This window comes from Phymastichus coffea, unplaced genomic scaffold (genome assembly GCF_024137745.1).
Source record: "Phymastichus coffea isolate CEN01 unplaced genomic scaffold, Cenicafe_Pcof_1.1 PCOF00130, whole genome shotgun sequence".
Taxonomy (NCBI): Eukaryota; Metazoa; Arthropoda; class Insecta; order Hymenoptera; family Eulophidae; genus Phymastichus; species Phymastichus coffea.
In genome coordinates this window covers 528475-548090 of record NW_026706941.1, presented here as the reverse complement: position 1 = coordinate 548090, position 19616 = coordinate 528475, and the positions used below count along the sequence as shown (strand labels likewise).

The following is a 19616-nucleotide window of genomic DNA, read 5'->3' as shown; positions in this document are numbered from 1 at the left end:
GAGATGTAACTGTTTTAGATATTTATAGGCAGATTTGCAAATGTATTGTCTAATCATCAATCTAAAGAAAAACTGTTTTGTATTTCATGAGTATTAAATTTTATTTTGACACATGACATGTAAAATAGAATTAATGCATTTCACGCTAATTCTAGCTTAAGAATTAAGCTTCAATTGAATAACTTATTACATATTAGTCGATACGAATAGATACGATCAATTTCTACCGTCATGTCAGGGTATAGCATATTTTATTTTAGTAATATACAATAATGGTTAGGCCAAGTCTAAAGGTAAATGTGAAAATATTTGGCAAGCTCACAAAATTGAAGGTCGCGCCCCAGAACTAAAAAGGCTCGCCCGGCTCGGACGGAAGCCAAGTCTGCCAACCAAGTTCTCACTTTCCATCCGTGAGATGGAGCTTCGAGCGTACAGATTTGGTCGAATGGCATGTGCGGTGCCGTTGCCGCTGCCGCTGCAGAGTTGCGAGCGTGTTTGGGCAGCTCTCACCTACACACTTGCACCCTCGTACAGAGCAGGCTATAGGCTAACGTGTGTGATAGACAGATAGGTTGCGAGAGACAGATCGTTTCGTCGTGTGTGCGAGAGCGCGGGGTTAATGTGTTTACGCGAGTCAACTAGCCGCAGCAGCAGTCGTCAAATATAAGTACAAAGGCAGCGTGAATCTTGATTATCATCGGCTGGTGTATGAGAGTCAATGAGAGAGAGAGAGACAGCTGTGCCACGGCCTTTTAACGATCGATCGCGCCTTTGTTTTGTTTGCCTCTCTCTCTCTATATATATCTCGCAAGTAAGAGAGAGAGAGAGAGAGTGAGTGAGTGAGTGAGTTCAGTGTCCTCACAGCGCGCGAGGAGATATTTCGTAATTCGTCCTTATCGCTGCAGTAGAGTAATGCAGCTTTCTCTCGTGTGCTCGGTATGTAGTGTGGCAGTGCATATAATTGTGTGTTGTTTATGTTGATCGCGAGGGCATCTTTATTTGGGAAGTGAGAGGGTCCTGTACCGGCTGTCTTTGCTGCATTGCGGTATAAAATCGCGCTCTGCTGTTGCCTAGCCATGGACTTATACAGGTATATAGACGTGTACACGCATACATGTAACCATTTTTTTTTCTCCCTCGCTCGTAGGCTGTACGTGTCGTGGAATGTAGCCGCCTCGCGTTTCATCCCTCTGCATGTAAGTGCCCTCCCATCCCTATGTGTGTGTGTGTGTGTGTGTATGTATGTGTATATATATACACATACATACACATATATATATATATATACACACATCTTTTCCTCTCGTGGAGATGTGTGCGTGTATATGGGTTCCCTGCTGCAGAGGTGTCGTTGCATCGACACACGGGGCGGAATATTTCGGAAGGGAGATCCGCGTATATCAGCTTTTTTTCTTGCTTTGTTGCTTTTTCCTTTAGCTTGCAACTAGTTCCAAGATTTGGTGGGTGGAGATCTCTCTCTTTCTCTCTTAATGTTATCAATGTGTTATTGTCAAATATGTTATTGTTTTCATTTTCTTTTATTGGTTATTTGTTATGGATACGCTTCACAAGATGAAGAAAATTGTTATTGACAATCGAGAGAAAAAAAGAGAGATAGAGAGATTAATACTTAATTTATTTACGTAATTTTTATAAATATGACAAAATTGTTTCGTTTAATACTTGCTACACGCAAACAATTATACAAACATTCGTAGGGTCAAAAACAAACATTTGTACGTACGCATAATGAAATCTTGGGAATATTGAAGTGGAAAAATCGAATGCCTCTACTGACAGTTGCATGATTAACGTTAAAATTTGATTAGGTAAACCAAGCATAGAATTTCAAATGAATTTCATTTATTTAAGTTGAATTTATATAACTGCGTTTATACGTATTTTTTAAATTAATTTTACAGCACCGGTGTGCGTTCCAGCTGCAGTATGATTAAAATGTGTATACCCGCTGAAATATATCTCCTCTGGCTATCGATGTGAACAATGCAAATAATTCTGAAAATTGTTTATAAAATGTAGAATATTCATATATAATAACTCGGCTGTGCATAAATGTAAGGTAAACGCACTGCCAATCTAAATATGTCAAATGTTTATTTGATGAGATATATTCATATTGTACTTGTAATATCTATTCCGAAATATCAGTTGAAACCGAAATTTCGCTAATATTCCAGCAGATACTTACGTAATCCCATGAAAGATTAATGTGATGCGCGGTAGCTTACTTTCACGTCTAGTTGCACATGTCGCGTACGTGCTCTTGTCAAAGCCACGTAATCAAACGAAACAGTCAGAGCACTTGCAGCGAAAGGAGAAAAAGAAAACGCCAAAAGACCGATAGACGTCGGATTATGCGGAGTGGCTTGTGTTATAATGGAGCTTCGAAGACTTCCTATTAATGCAAGTGTATAGTAGCGCACGTCGACTTCGCTTGCCAGCCTGCATTTATAAGTTTTTATACCGACTGGCTCCTATTACAGGGTTTACAGTGCTTTTTGTTGCCTCCACGCGTCTATTAATCAAAGCTCTTTCTCCGTCGAAATTGCATGCTTCTTTTCCTCTCTCGCTCGGCGTCGTTAATTAAGCGACGTTGTAAATAATAATCTTCGTATATAAAGTCGATGTTTTACGCGAAGTTGTAGGTTTGCTCTCCTCCAAGGATCTGCGTGAGAGGGCTGCGAGCACGCGACGGTACACGTATATAAGGATCGCGGAGCGGGCTCGGAAAAGTTCAATGGTAAAAAATTAGCCTTTCTAAGCCGCGCTCTTCGACCCAGTTCGCTTCCAGTTCAATTCGTGGCATTTGGGGAGCTGCAGCCGAGAGCAAGAAGCATATCGAACATTGCGAAATTCAACTTTTTGGCGCGTGGGTAGCAGCAGGGACGGGGGCTGGGGCTCGTATGCAATTCGATTTAAAAACTTGCCGCGTAGCTTTTGTTAAAGAAAGAGAAAAAAAAAAAAAAAAAAAAAAAACAAATTACTGCTACAAGCGCGCGTGCTCGCGCCGCATCTTTTCACGCGATACGCGCCGAAAGTTGGCCGCTGCCCCGGCCACGCCAAGTTTCAGACCGAAGAAGGAGAAGAAATATTTGCGCAGCGCTAATGAAAATAGCGAGAGGGCAAGAGGCATCCAGGCGCGAGGGGGCGATATTTGCATTTTTTTTTATCCAGGCCTGTGAACGGGTTGCCGTGGCGCGTCGCTCGCGTGTATTGGAAAACTGGAAGGTAAGCGCGCGAGGTTCGTTTACCCCTCGAGTTACCACGCCGATAACAATGTACGTCTCTCGCGAGCAAGCGCGAATCTTTTCCGTTTATCTGTCTTCGATTCTCTCTTTCTCTCATAAAGATTGTACGTATTTCTGTCGTCAAAGACAGATATCGAAGGAGAGAGAGAGAGTTTATGAAAATGAAAATGGGAGCGTCTATTGAAAGCTCGGAGAGCAAAGAGAGCTGTCACGTGTAGGAGCTCACGTGAGCTTCTTACACGCCAACGGCTGTCACTCAATTTTTCTTTTCAGAAAAAATTAGAACTCATTCTCCTCTTTCATCTCTTGCCCTTTTCTCTTCTTCGCTTGTCTTTTACTAAGCTGTCAGTTTTGTTGGTTTATTTGAAAATGCTTCACCCTTAGTTGGAAAAATGTTTTCACCCCGTAATTAAAATGGCGAGAAATAGAAAATGAAATTAACCAACATTCAATCTGATATCGTTGACAAGAATAAAGCACTCACCGGCAAACGCAGAATTATCGTTGCGTTACGTAAGGGTGGCCCCTGCCAAATATCTAAACTCTAGGAAATCCGATGCATTTGCCATTGCTAGCGTCGCTGCGAGGGAGATATCGCGTTTCTGAAAATCTCTCGCGTACTCGCGCGCAGCTTCCAATTATACACCCGTTCGGCAAAGTTGCGCCCGCGAGCTTTATGATGCAACGAGATTACCGCGAGGCGAGCTTTCCCGCATTTGCGTAACCGCGGAATAACGAAAGCGCAACTATTTTTTCTTCTTCTTCTTCTTCTTCTTCTCTTTCCGGCTCGAAATTTTTCGTTGCCGGGTAAACCGAGCGGCAATTCGGTTTACCGGGTAATGAGGCGCGAGAAATTCGGCTGCTCGAGGAAACGAAAGGTCTTCGAGAACGCGAGCAGGCAGATGCGCATTGATTCCGCGACGAGACGAAGCGCGCGCGTGCATTGGAAAAACAAAATGGGAGCCCGCGGAGCACGAACGTAGTTGACTCGCTCGGGAAGAGAAAAAGCCGATCTGAAGCTGATAAGCGCGAGCGGAGTGTAACTTTTCGGTGTCATCCACCGAGCTGGCGGCGCGCTCGAGCTGCAAATAACTAAAAGCAACAATGCCAGCTTCGGCTCGCGTAACTTTTCTTCGGGAATCCCATTAATTCGCCGACTTGATAGGCGAGAGCGGCTTATTAACCTTGACATCCGCACTCGCTCTCGCTGGCCTTTAATCACCGCTAATTATCTCTCTCTCTCTCTCCGCACTGCGAGACAGAAAAAAACGTGCAGTCTCTCTCTTTCTCTCTCTCTCTCTCTCTATCAGCACGCTTCTGTTTTTTTTCGGTCCCCACCCTTGCCAATTTGCAAATTGGCCTCGGCTTCGACGCGACGGCGTTGATTGTGCACATAGGCGCGCGTATATATATGTACAGCCAAGCGAGCGCGCGAGCTTCAATGTAAATTGACACTTAAATGGGGCCTTCATTTGATCCTTTATGCCGACGCCCGCTGCTTCTTTGCGCTGCTCTCGGCACACTGTATCTTGTTTCTACGGGCTTTTCCAAGTTTCCGTATACGCAGCTCACCCCCTCGGATGAGCTTCATGAATTCGTTGATTGCCGTGGCTTGTCCGAAGATACAACTTTCAAAGTCAATATCGATCTACTTTACCTTTTTTCTACCTTCTACATTGGATTTCACCCCGTTGCCAGCATTCCCTATGATATATTCTGAATAATGTCGTTGGAATAGTCAATGGATATTCGCATTTCCTAGCGCAATAAGGTTTGCTCAATCAAACCACATTAAGCGCAAGCGTTTAATATTCTGTGTATTTTCCGAATTCGACTTTCATAAATGGATTCGGATCTAAACAGCCGGTACCTGAGTGGAATATTAGGCTTCTAAAATCGACGTTTCACCATGTCGGATAAACTGATTTGACGTGCTCCATAATGACATTTTATCGATGTGTTAAAGTCATCAAAGGGATGATCATATCAATGGAAGGGGGGGTTCATCATTTCCCGACGAACGTCAATACTCGACTTTCGCGCGAGATAGCTGACATCTCGCCTTCGTTACGAAAGACAGGCGCGTTTTCCACAAATAAACCCGCGAAAGAATCGAGGAATAATCGATTGACCGACGGACGTATTAATCGCGCTGAAGTTTCCGTCGGGCTTGAGCGAAACGCAGAGGAAAGTGCGTAGTGTGATAAATAAAATCCTGGCGATGTGCAGTCGACACAGAAAGCTTCCTGGAAAAGCTCGCTCGGCTCAGCAGTAGAAAGACGCGCATGAAAAGAAATGAAAATTTGAAAGTGGCATTGAGCCTGTCGTCTAGCGAGATATTCGTAAAGAGGAGGCAGGGAGGAGGGAAGCGAGCACAATTAATTAGCGTCTGCATAGAAATGATTATCCATATAATATTCCGACGTGAGCGTCGATGGCAGACTGAGAGATAGAGGGGGGGGGGGGGGGTACGCAGCTCGGCTCGCCGGGGAAGTCGGTTGGCAGAGTCAAAGAAAAGCTCTGGAGGTTGTAGCGGAGGCGAGTGGTATACAATGGACGTTGCTGACTTTTGCCAACCCGCTCTCGCTCACTCTCGCTCTCCGGATAAACAGAAGCACTCTCGCGCTAATGAGATTTTCAAATTGAAAAAAAAGAGAGAGAAGCGGTTCAAGCTCTCCGTGGAATACATATCTTTGTTCAGTTTCGTCGGTCATTGGACGCACAAACTCGCGAGCATCATTTGAATAGAATTTTTTTTTTTGCGCTCTCTCTCTCTCTCTCTCTCTCTCTCTCTCATTCATCGGTTTCTGCTGCAAGCTCGCTAGGTTATATATGTATGCATTCACTCTTGCGGCAAGGAATTTCCTCCTTTCTCTACTCTTTTTTTTTTCGGTGATATTTTTTATTTGAACGATGTTGCAGTTGCCAAGCGAATTGTACGCTTCGCTGCAAATTTCACTCTTTCTCCTGTTTTTTTTCTTCTGTCTTCTTCTACGATCTTTTTTTCATGTTATCCGAACGGATGTGCGGCTCGTTATTTCAACGGATTCGCCTGCTCGTCTTGCGATATCCGGACTTGGTCGTTTATTTACGAATGGAATGTCGCTTCCTGCTTGTGTAATTTTCAATATATTATTTTAATGACTGGGACTAGTTGTCAACGCTCAGAATATGTTTATTAAATTTCTGTGAAAAAAATTGATCGATGAATATTGTGAATTATACGTGAATTTTTTTATTATTGATACAATTATTGTCGGCTTAACATAATATGTAATATTTACCATGAAAATAGCATTACATTCAAGTTTCGAGAAATATAATAAATTTTTACTCTAGTTATACGTAGTTTAATAAATAATGAAGCAATTACATCCATCAGATTCCCATAGTAATGCATTAATTAATTTAAAGATAAAGTTTATTCCAATCAGTTACGTGCTATGGTAAACTAATATTTACAAATGACAAAATATTCAATGCTTTCCGAGTAGCCCACAGCACAAGCATTTGGTCAACAGTTTTAAACCAAATTGATATCAAATCAATTGCAAGTTTGAATATGACTTTCACAATTTCTTTGAAACTTTGATCATATCAGAAAGTCAGTGGTAACGTATAAATAAAAATTCTTTTTTCAAAACCTAAATCAGTATAACGTTGCAATGGGGTGGCTAAGTGAGACAAAAAAGAAAGTGAAATAAATCATCTGAAACCCAACGTTAAATCAGTTAGAAGCTCGAAGTGGAATAAAATGGTGAAAGACATTTAAAAAGTGTTTGAGTACATTTAAAGAACATCGATCACTGCCAGTGGCAGGATAACTAAGGCAAGGGGTAGGGTAGAGTAGGAGGGGGTGCGTTTACCCGGAGAGGCGTAAAACAATTGGAGAGGCTCTTTGCAATAGTTTTAGACGATCTCGCCTTTCCACGGGGACGAGCAGGCGAATTGAAAGCCGCGACTGCGGGATTCCTCACGTCGAAAAGAGAAGCCTAAGAGAGTGAGAGAGAGAGAGAGCATGGGAATAAAAAGAAGCAGACTCTCTTTACGATCCAATTTCCGCTTATTCGCGCGACGACGACGTATAAACTCGGTCGCGCAAATGGTAACGAAAACTTTGTAATGTCCGCGAGTGCTCGGCAACTGCCGCCACTGCCGCGCCATATCAAATTCCATCTTCCCCGCCGCGGGCTGTAATGTAGGTCATTTAAGTAGATTTCAAAGTGAGTTGTAAACGCGCTTCTTTGAGAGCGCAAAGGGAGCGAAAAAAATCCTTTACTTTTTTTTCACTCCACGCGAGCGACTCGATGAAACGACGACGACGATGACGACGACGACGACTCGTGTTTTTTTCCTCCCCCTTTCCTTCTGTCACCAGGGGGGCTTTGGCGCGATTTTACTTGCATTTTAATTGGGTGTTTTTGCCAGTCAGTTTTTTCTTTTTGCCTGACTCGAGCTTTCAGCATTGAAATCGTTTCGTTGAAAAACGCCGCGCCGTTACGCGCCGATGTTTTTATGCGAGCTACCGACTCAACGGGCAAATAAAACGTCTACGTTGAAACAGGCTACGACGAATGATGTTTACATAGAAAATTCAGGATTATTCGATTAGAGTGTCGGGACAAAAGATGGCATGTGTCAATATGTTTGTGAAGAATGATAACAGCATTTTCTTTGCCGATTGAATAACGTCTCTTATCTATTGGTGAACGTTATTTAGATACAATATTCAGCTAATAATTTATATGTCTTACTTATTTTCAATTCTTTCGAAAATCAATACTGATTCACTAATACAATTCAACTGTCTGGGTCTTTTATTAAATTAATAAAGTGGTTTGAATTTCAAAAATTAACTTTTCTCACTAGAATTCACGAAATTAATCAATATCATGAATTGGGAATAGATCAAAGTTACTTTGTATGATTACATTAATAAATATTACATATACGTATTTATAGAAAGTTTTCCCGAATAAATAACATTGCAATGAGGAGAGTAGGCAGCGATATCACCTACGGCGACTCCTCGGCAGAACAAGAAGAAGCAAGAGAACAGCAGACGGGCTTCAACGAGATACACAAGTGCGTACACAGCGCAGACGCATTGGTAATTTGAACGACGCTCGGCAGAGCAGTAACAAGCAGCAAACGTTCGACGACACGATGCGCGAATTAATCTCGTCGCCCTCCCCCCGACCTCGAAGCTATAAATCAAATCTCATTCCCCGCGATCGCGTGCCTCCCCCGCCGCCGGCGAAAGGGCAAACGCAAAGGAGAAAAAGGACAGAGAGAGAGAGAGAGAGAGAGAGAGAGAGAGAGAGACTATAACTCAATCCAATAACGATTGTCGCTCCTCGTCTCGTCAATGCCGAGAGACATTCCGGCGCGCGCTCACGCCGGGCCCTTATCTAATAAAACTGCGAAAGAAGAAATAAGCCCGGAATTCCCGGATATATGTACGCCTGGAATTCTTACCTATCTCCACGACGACGACGTCGGGAATCCGAGACGCGCCTGTTGCCCTCGCCTTGTAACCTGCCTCTGATTCCTGCGGTTACGCGCAAGAATTAACTGCGGTCTCGCGTCTTCTTTCCACTCTACTTCTTCTTTATACCTTACCTACGGCGCGTGCGACGACTGTTCCTTCCGTCGTTTGCGGTATGCATGCGTTTTATGCCTATTTGTACGGGCGGCCAAGTATTGTTTCGGGGGAGGCCTCAAAAACTTTGCTCTCCTCGTGACTGGACCGCCTGGGCTTTATATTACTTTTTATGTATTTCTCAGGATATGAGTTTTGAATTTATTACCTTTTCGCTTTAGAGCTTGTATTTTTTTTATCGAGGATACCGGTCGGAACGACGACTCGACTTCAATTTTCCCCGTTTAGGTGGTCGAAACAACTCGCAAGTAGTTAATTTATTCGGTTAAATTTTGTACAAAGGCTGACAGCTTTGTAATATCGAAAAGTAGGAAAATGAATTAATTCAGTATATTACGAGAACGATTAAAAATAAATCGATAGAACTTAAAAGTACAATTTTGCGATATTTCAAAGGGGAGTGAAATCACGTCTATATTAAAAAAAAACGTAAAAGTGCCGACGGAAACAATTATAATTTCATTGGACTTTCTTTCCTAATGAGCGTTCATTTCTCGCGCGAGCATTATTCACAGTCCGTAAAATTGTCGTGGTTGTCCCCGTGCCGCTGCCTACAAGTGCGAAAAGAATAATTATCTTGTGACCGCGGAGGTTCGATGCGCGAGGGAGTAAATGGCATTCCATTCGGGGAGTAACATTAGAAATGAGTGCATTGCAGAAAGGGAAACGGTCGGTATAGGTGATTTTTTGCCAATTCGCGGACTCTTGTGTATTTGCTTTATGATCGGATACTGTGTAGACGTAGTGAGCTGACGATTCTATCAAAACATAAAACAAATATTTACGCACGGTGCCATTCGCGTTGACGGTGTACACGTGCCTTACTTTTTGGTATTACGAGTGTATGGCACATGCGGGCCGTGGAGCACGAAGGAACTGGAAAAAAGATAAGGGTAGGTAATTATTTGAGACTTGTCTGCAATACGAGAAAGTAAATATGGCCCGTCATGTCCAAAAATATTTTGTCACTAGAATGTGAAATAACTTCGATACAGTCATTTCGGATTTATGATTCAGTCGATTTAGAAAATCATTGCATAAAAGTTAACGAGTCATCTATAGAACGCAAGCTATACATATCGACTGCTATTACGTACGGACACACGTTTCTCAATTCGTTTATCAAAAATCGTTCCCATTTTTCACTCCCGTGTAAATCACAAGCTGGCGTCCAGCAAAAGCCACATAGGTTAAAAGTGCGCACTCAATAACTACTCTAGCGGGGTCATGTACTGGCGAGAATTATACACTTTAGACTAGACCGTTCGATCTGTATGAGTCACTGCACGGTTCTTCTTCATAGCCGCAAACATAAAATGTACGAACAAACAACACATATATTTCAATCTTGAACGTGTGTGATATCGTCGTCATTGGCGGATTTGGAAAAATATTATTTCCATTGCACTTTGACTTTTCAATGTTCGACGAATGTTATACGCAGTTAAAAAACAATTTCCTTATTTGAAAGCGCAGTAGTTTCCAGTTTTTACGCTTGGCGGCTCGGATCAGAAATGGAACTGTCTTAAAAATGAAATGTGACCCGTAAAAAATATCTTCCTTCACACTTCTGTCGTTACATCCATTTTAAAATAAAACTGACTAGCTGTTAGCTGTCTAATTACGCCGTCGTGAAAGTGAAGGTAATAACGACCTATCCGATATGATAACTGTCGAATAATAATAACAACTGAAAGCCTGAATGGATGCGAAAGCGATTTGTCAGCTTTAGAAAAGGAAATTCGTTATTGAATGGCGGATAATTGAATGAGACGTTATCAAGAAGCGACGCGCAAGAAGGAAGAGTAGATAAAAAAAGGAGAAGACCCGCAATGGAGCAAAAGAGAGCGAGAGAGAAAGGTGGTGTGGGCTGTTCTAAAAATGACCCACTCAATTATTCAGCAGCACCCGAACTGACGCATCAAAGATTCTCCTCGAGGATAAGGCCCCTTCGCATGTACTAATGTTTTATTCACGAGTCTCCTCTTGTTCGTCGTCTTCCCGCTCAATCATAAACAAATAACTGTTATTCAATGGAGGCAAGTCGGTTGAAAAAAGTAGCTTGTACCTCCGTTGGAAACGTCAAAGACCGAGTCTGCGCGTCGCCTAGCCTTGGCTGCTGATTAGATCTCGTAATGCGCGCGCGGGGTGTAATTTGGAATTGACCTCTGGGACGGCTTGATATTCCGCATGCAAACGGCTATATTTGCGCGATCGGTAAAATCGCGCTTGCAGAGAGGATTGTGCGCGTGGGTCTGTATTAGAAGGCAAGAGAAGCTTCCTCGGTTATTACTGACACACTTTACGCCTGATAGAGTGAGGGGGGGGGGGGGGCTAGTGGCTTTGACAATTGGCCGCCAAGGAGAACGAAGGCCCTAATGGACGGTGCCAGCTGAACGTCAATTGACTATGAGAGATGATTGACCATTTGAATCGTTGCAAGCTCAATGGCTTCCATTTGCACCTCTTCATCCTTATGCACGAGCGCTCTCTTGTCCTAAAAACAGAATTTTAGGTCAGCGAATTCTGATGTTGGATAGGTGTTACTTTTCATTGCAAGTACTAATTAAAAACCACGGAGAAATTTTGTTCGCGTCCTCGTGTCACAAACGAATAATTTTCGTTTTGCTAGATTTGCAACGAGTATATCATTACCATCAACGTAGAAATTGTAAAGAACTCTTTACAAGATATTACTAACAAATGTATGATTAAGCATTAGTAATATTTTATTAATATGTCAAGCAACAATTAACGGTTCAAATGTCCACTACGTGTCGTCTATTCCTCGCTGAAAATTAGTTGTAGTTTCAGTCTCGAAACTACGTATAAGTACAGTCATTATTTCAACAGATGTTCAATGAAAAATCACGCGAAAATCAATAATGAGGGTCCTAATTTCCGCGGATGATTCGTCATTATCAGTGATGTATTTTTTTTTTTTTTTTTTCAACGAAGACGTATGCGTATACCAATTAATAAAATGGATGAACAACTGATCGTAACGAAAAGCGCGATCACCGGCCATCATTTGAAGCGCGCGAGCTTTGAAGAACGCCGACTGAATCTTTATTCTCGCGTGTAAGCAGCAGCTCTCTGTCAGTCGCGTCCATTATCGTTGCTCGGCACGGCCAGCCCCGGAAAATAGGACTTTGATTGGGACAGAGGGAATTTCAATCGTCTAGCATCAGCCTTGGAATCGAGAGCGGCCTCGCAAATAACGTTTGCTTCTTCGTGTGTCGCGTCAAGTTTTCCAACTTTACGGCAGCAGGCAGCGGCGCGAAAGGAGACGCGCGCGCAAGGCGAAAAGAAAGGAAAAAGAAAAACACAGAGCAGGGTCAGGAGAGAGCAGCCGAAGGGGGCAACTACACACACACGCACACACACACACACACATTTCTATCGTTATGCCGAGCACGACTCGTCGATATTCCGCTTTCCCCATTTCGGATTCCCCTTCGATTCGATTCAACTGTCTCTGTCCTCTCTGCCGCGCTCGCGCGAGAGAGTAAGCGTAATCGTTCGTCGACGACAACAGACGTCCTTATTCGGCCTTTCTCTCTCTCTCTCTCTCTTTTTTCTTCATCGTCTGCAGGCTAATTTGTCTGTTGTGGCAGCGTTGCATGGGCGCAGTATGTCTTGTTAGTGCTGCGGGATTCGCCTAGTTTTTTTTCCATGTCGAGGGGAGGAGGCAGTGATAAACTATTATTTGACCCACCGGTTTGAGCTGAAGTACGTGATTGGTGGTGGTGCGGTTACTCTTCTCAAGGCGATACTATTATGAGCGTTACTTCTCTAACGAACTCATTGTTATCTTTCATTTTGATCGCTGAGAAGACGATCATTAGAGGAAAGGTGCTCGTTAGAACGTAACGCGCGCGCTTCGTATTTTCAGATACGAGAACAAGAAAAGGATGAAAAAAAGGAACATTATTGTTCGTTAACGCTGCGGCGTTAGACTTTTATCGTGAGATGCTGAGGTTAGCGATCAATCTTATGAAACAGAAGAAAAAGCAAAATTTGAGAGCAGCACAGATCTGAAGACTGCACATTTAGCTTATTTTCTTTGAAGCTCGAACATGTAAGAGTCTCGCAAATCAAACCAAAAAGATTATTGCAAAGCTCCGAGTACATTTTTGAATGTATAAATAATATAAAATCTTTGGGTTTTCATTTTATTAATTTAGCGAGTCGCTGATATTGATTTTTTAAGTAATTCGATTGATTGAAATGTTGTTCGAGTATTTCAAGATAATCTAATGAAGAACGGTAACGAGAGACGTTCTGTTTTAGAACTTCCGCAAGCACAAAATGAAAATTCAATTATGCTATTATTATGGAGTAGTCGGTCTCATATTTCCAGCGAGTTACGCGATGCTGGATCGCAGGTGCAACACACATGGCAGTGTAATGTAGCTTAAAATCCAAAGAGCAGCAGCTCTCAAAACGAGCGCGTTTCGTGGAAATTTTCCTGGAGCAATGGTTTCTTGGGCGAGAGTCGGATCGAAGCTACAGCCGCAGCCAAGGCGCAGTGCGCTGCGAGCGAAAGAAAGAGGAAGAGGAGCGAGCAAGAGAGAGGAAAAAAAGCCATCAGCGCGCCCGAGGCACAATTCCCCCTTGTCGCGCAAGGACCATAAAGCAACGAGAAGCAGTTCGACTTATCGACTTCGGAGGGCGAATTCTTGCCTTTTCGTTTTTTTCTCGTGCTGCGGGGGCGCGACGACAAACTCCACGACGCTCCTCCCTTCGACGGGCGTAACGTGGAATTATACGCGAAATTAATACGCCGGCAAAGAAACGATACGGATGCTCGACGGGCACACGCGCGGCTGCGCGCGCCGCGTAGGAAGAGACAAAGCTTGCGCCGGAAGTGATTCGTCGTTGCGCGCCGGGACTGTCGCCGAGCGCCGATTGTGTCTGAGAAAGACCTCACGCGCCGAGTTGCCTCGGGGCTTCGCTCGCACCACTGTCTCTCCGCCTTCTTTTTATTATTTTTTTTTTCTCTTTCATTTTTGCCGCTGCTTGCTGCTTGATTAATTCCGTGTGGCGCGCGCGCGAAAATTCTTGTCTCGTAGCTCACGCCCTTTGTCGCGCTGTGCCGCGATCCTCGTCCTGGCAGACGCGACGAGCAACGATTTATTTGACAATGAGACTAAGCTTCGCCTCCGCAGCTTTGGCCATTTTTGCTTTTATTTTTATGCGAGTGTCTCTGTTTGAGATTTGAAGTTCTGTACGGTCGAAGCAGTTCCAGTACTGCGTGGACCATAATTTTTGAAAATATACATTCTCCTATTTCAACGATGGACCTACGTATTCACCTTTGACATTGGTTGGAAACACTTCAATATTTTGTGTTTGTGCAATCTGTCTAAATTAATGGCATTTCTACGTATGCGAATTGAGAAAAAAAAGAGCAAACTTGTTGAAATCCATTCGAACGAATTCATTAAAGATGCGTAAAATTTATTTGTAAAACACGTTGCAGCTGTGAAAAATATTAAATGGATAATCGAAGAAATTGGAACGAAGGGAGGCCGTTTAAAACTGGCACACATAGATATAAGTATAGAGGGGGGAGGGCGTCAGGCTTATAACGCGAATGGCACTCGAAAGCTGCGCATAAAAAATGTAAGCTCTCTTGCTCTTTCGAGTGAGTTGTCGGAAATTGCTGTTGTTCTCATCAGTAAAAAGCGAGACGACGACGCCCCGACGACGTCGGCGGCGCAGCTCATGGCTGCTGAAATAATCATACACTTGAAAGCTGGCCGCCGTAATCGTATAAGTGAGTGGGCGGGAGGCCAAAACAAGAGCTTTTAATTGACCCCATTTTACAAGTTTGTTATGACGCGCGGCGAGCGAGCGCTCGAGATTTTGCCTCTCGCGTGTAATGCTGATTGCTTTATCAATTTTAAAAACGAATTTGCTGGCTTGCGCCGATAAGCGAGTATCGACTAGACCGTTGACTCGTTGTAAACGAGCGGCTTTGCCGCGCGAGGAAGCCAAAGCCTTTGCGCGGCGTCGAGCGGTCAGAAAAGCAAAAGTGACAATGAAAAATAAAAGCGAACCGCGCGCGCGCGCGCGCGCGGAGTGAACTCTCAACGAATTTATACGACATATAATGAATCTGGTAATACCAGGGACTCTGGAAGTTAGCCGCGGCTGAATGAATTTTCAGGGAGCACATACACAATTGTTAAGGGACGAGCGCGGCAGTGGCGTGTTGTGCACGCGGACGAGCGAGCAAATTGAAAGTTTAATTCGTACACAGCGAAATTTCACTCGATTTCCAGCGAAGCTCTACCCCCCGCCCCACCCCCCGCCCCGGTCGCTCGCGCGCGCGCGCAGCCGTACGCGAATGACTTCATTTGAAGATCAACGCATGCAAACGAGATATTGTATTCGTATGTGCGCGCGAGGGAGACGGCCGATCTAACAACAACAATGAAAAAGGGACAGAGAGATCAAAACGATGCTGCGTGCGATGGCGCTCGACCGAAACTTGATTTGTTACTGGCATTTTTTTTTCTACCGCTGCCTTCCCCCTCCCTCCCGCAAAAAAAAAGCCACAGCGGTTGTTATCCCTCGGTCTCCTGTTTGATATTGTGATTATTTGGTTATCAGACTTTTCACGAAAATTTATGGATTTACACGAGGAGGGTTTTCTGATGGGGCGACTTTTTCGTTGCCGTTATTGTCGATCGAACATCGTTAATGTTCGATACGACGCGTTTGCTTTGGCTTTCGTTTCCGTAAATCGACATATAGTTTCACGCGTACGTCGTCGAATGCTTAATTCCATTTATTGTTTTACTGAAAAAATCCTTGGCGTGCTGAACGTTCAGAAACCTATTTGCTTCCGGAAGCAGTCGCAGGTCTGCGCGCGAGAACTGGCGCATTGAATTTGAGATTAAAAGTTTGAATGACGCGCGCGGCGAGAATGAATAGGTCTTAAAAGGTCGAGGGTTAATAAAAAGGGCCGATACTCGCGCCACGCGAATCTCCGCCAGTAATTCCCCACAAAGCAGGGCTAGGGGGAAAAATGTTAATCGCGCCGCAGTAGCCCACTCAAGCATCATTATCCATCATTAATCGCGCGCATGCAAATTGCTCGTCCATAACCTCGCTCGGGGTAATAACAAGTTCGATAATGGACACGAAATAGCCGGGGCGCATCGTTGAAACGTCGATATGAATATTTAAAAAGCTCGGCGCGGCGGCCGAGAAAGAACAGAGCGAGCTAGAGAGAGAGAGGGAGAGAGAGAGAAAAGAGAGGCACGAGCGCAAGAATGGAGCTTGTCAGCGCCGAGAATTAATTGGAGTAGTCGCGTGCGCCGGCAATTATACGGCCGTTGAAAAGCGCGCGCGCCCGCGCATGGGGGCTCGGTAAATGCGAAGCAGCGGCGCGTTTATCGCTGCCGATGTTTATGCGTTCCTCTTGCGTGCAACTGCTCGGCCGCTCGCGCGCATTGATTTGGCGGCCCGCAGAGTTCTGGAATTAGATTAACCAGTGCGCGCAGAATGCGATGAGGCGCGCGCGATGTACCCCGTGATGTGTCCTGCGCTTTTTGCCGCTCTGAGCTTTCGTCGGGGGTTGTTTCGCCGCTTGCCCAATTGATTTGCTTTTGCGAAACAGCGCGCGATGCTGATTTGCCCATTGCTAAATTGCGGTGTAGTGCAATTGCCGGTTCTTTGCTACCGGCTGCGATTCTACATAATTGTCTGCCTAATCAAAGTCAAATTATTTGCTTTAATTACGAAAGATTAATGGCATTGCATTTTATTGATATAATGTCAATAATCGTTGATATAATGTAAGATGAAGATTACTGCTACATTTTGATGGTCAGCAAATCAATATTTTTCGCAAGCTTCAATTAAAATTACATCGCTTTTTCAAGGGAATTCCATTCACGCATTACGTAAATTTTGGTCGAATGAAAGTTTTAATGCTTCGATGAAGACAAGAAGATAGGCCAGGCAAATAAATATTGCAGATGTAGATGGTGGAATTCAGATCTACGTTGTGATTCTTTGAACTGAAATGAAACAACAGGTGCATAAAGCTGCAGTATTTTCTCGCGCACAAGGCACAGAAGGAGAACGAAATTGAGCGCTTGATGTTTGTTCTGATGGTAGGTGTTTTTTTTTATTTTTACCAAGCTCAACTGCGTAGAAACGAAACGTTTTGACACCTCGAAAAAGTGACTGAATTTGGTTTTGCGTACTCACCCTCTTCCCTTTCACCATCGTAAATTTTTTTCCGCGCAAATTAAAATTACGCGCTCTCGTTTAAAGTTTTCTTTTTCTTTTTTTTTTTGACAACGCGCTGTACGGAAAGTACAACTTGGCCGTGGGCTCAGCGAAAAACGCGCGCTTAAATTGACGCTTGCCACACGTTATTTTGAAAAATACCGTAGCTAACATATTCAGCAAAGAAATTCTCGCCTCGTGCGTGGTTTACACCCGAGAGAAGCAAGAATCTACTTTCTGGCACAAATTGAGTAATGTACTATTTCACTACTCGCAATTCGATGACATTGAAATAATTAGCTATCAAAATGGCGTTACAAATCCATTTAGAAATTATTCAAGCCAAGGCGCGCGCGCGCGAGAGAGAGAGAGAGAGAGAGAGAGAGAGAGAGAGAGAGAGAGAGAGAGAGAAAAGATGAAGGCTGTCTAATGCAAAATACATGGACAGGCTGAGGGAAAACACGCCAGTATAAACAGCGTGCATCTCCATAAAAGGCGCACAAAAGCACACACAAGCTTTGTAACGGAGAACGGGCGCGCAAGTCCCATCAATGTTTCAGTCGTGCCGATATAAATTGTTAAAGAAAAAGTCGACTCTGCTCTCGAGTATAATCAGCACATCGTGTTGGCCTCGAAGAGAAGAGAAATTTTGAGCGACGCTTCTGAACTTGCGCAAGCTTTAAATAAAACCCTCGTGTTGCGTGGCCTGTTTTCTTTTTTCTTTTACGTAAGAGAGGCCACCTAGATTACACCTGCACACTCTAGTATTTTCACCCAAAGTGCGCTACTGCTACTGCGTGCACATGTGTGTGTGTGTGTGTGTGTGTGTGTGTGTGTGTGTGTGTGTGTGTGTGTGTGTGTGTGTGTGTGTGTGTGTGTGTGTGTGTGTGTGTGTGTGTGTGTGTGTGTGTGTGTGTGTGTGTGTGTGTGTTGGTTGAGCGCGTGCACGGAGGAGCCATCCTTCATGCTAGCGGACAGCTGCTCGAGGATAAGCGTGCGCTCTTTCGTTGCAATTTCACCGCTCGCTGGCTTTTCCTCTCCTCCTCCGTTGCTCCTTTATTTTTTTTCGAAATTTTTAGCCGTTTTGATTTTTTGATTGATGAGCCCGCGCACCGATGTACAGCTTAGATTGTCTGCGCGCACTTCTAATTGCGAATAATGCCTTGAACTCATTCTTTATCTCCGCTCTCGTTGCCACGTGCTCTCTTTTACAAATGGTTACTTTTGGAATGGATTTCTTTTGACTGGGTGTCGGGATATAAGCAAGGCGACTATCGTCCAACTCCAAGATTAATTGACATCCTAATGAGAAATTGAGAATGATGTCGGGTGAATATATTTCACAAACGTCAAAGCGACTCGTTAACAAAATAAGCTTTTATTAGGAAAATTCGTTTTTTTCAGAACAGATATTTGAGAGGAATTGGATTGAGTGATGTGACTGGCCACCCAACTAAACGACTAATTGACAGTATAATGTAGATATGTAGAAATAATAACGAATGAATATTTTAAGCATGTCAGAGAGCGGTTCGCTAAGATAAAAGCCCTTTTTTATTCGAAATCCCATTACGTTGCATTACACGGATTTTTCCTTTTAATATTTCAGAATTCGAGCGAAGTCGGCGCTATAACGAGAAATTTCGAAGCTTTGCAAATACAATTTATCACTTTGCTGCTTTTCAGATTATGTTAATCCTTTTAACTTAGAATCCAAATTTCACGGGTATAACAGCGGACGTACTGCGCATATAGCGCAAGCTGGAAATGAGTTTCCCTATTTCGGTACAGTTTGCGTTATAGCCCTTGTAATAGTTACATAAACTATGCCACGCACAAACTCTAATACCCTTCGTTTATACTGCGCGCGCGATTTCGCCGGATAATCAATCTGCAAATACGAATTGCTAACAGGACTTTTGCGCGGGAAATTTCTGTTTCTCAGGTGAGCGTCACGAGACCTTCTACACCCCTTCGCCTGCGGGGAGTATTGCTAATATCGGAATACATCGCCGAGATTGAAAACGTGCGCGAAAAGTGAGATCTGCTCACCTACGTACAGTCGGAAGAGCGCGAACGTCGGTATGAATCTTAATGGCGACCTAGCGGAGCAATTTGTAACAATAATAGAGCGCAATCTCGGCGGTCTTTGGGGCCGGGCAAAGAAAGAAAGAAAGAAAGAAAAAAAAAAAAGAAAACGCGCTCGGCAGAAGATAGCAAGCCGCATATCGACTGGCGAACGAAACGCTCCTCTCTGCCGCGCGCCGGCAGCGGCTGCTGTCATCCAATTTCTAAACTCGGCGGCGTGCCAAGCGGCCTTTTTTTCTTTCTTTATCTCTTGGCCCGAAATTTCTCCCTTCATACAAGCTTACACAGCCGTAGCGTCGCGACGACGACGCTGATCGATAAACGCTGTAATCGTTTTGTCCGCTCTG

The 19616-nt window shown here is 43.9% G+C and overlaps 1 protein-coding gene across 2 annotated transcripts in view; it reads left to right on the top strand.

Moving 5' to 3' along the window:
* The first annotated feature begins 513 nt into the window (after nt 1–513).
* The window catches only part of LOC131671621 (semaphorin-1A), a 229907-nt gene continuing 210804 nt past the window's right edge, over nt 514–19616 (top strand). For both annotated transcript variants that reach the window (XM_058948195.1, XM_058948197.1), the window contains exon 1: nt 514–1090. The gene's annotated coding sequence lies outside the window, so the exon portion shown is untranslated. The remainder of the gene's footprint in view (nt 1091–19616) is intronic.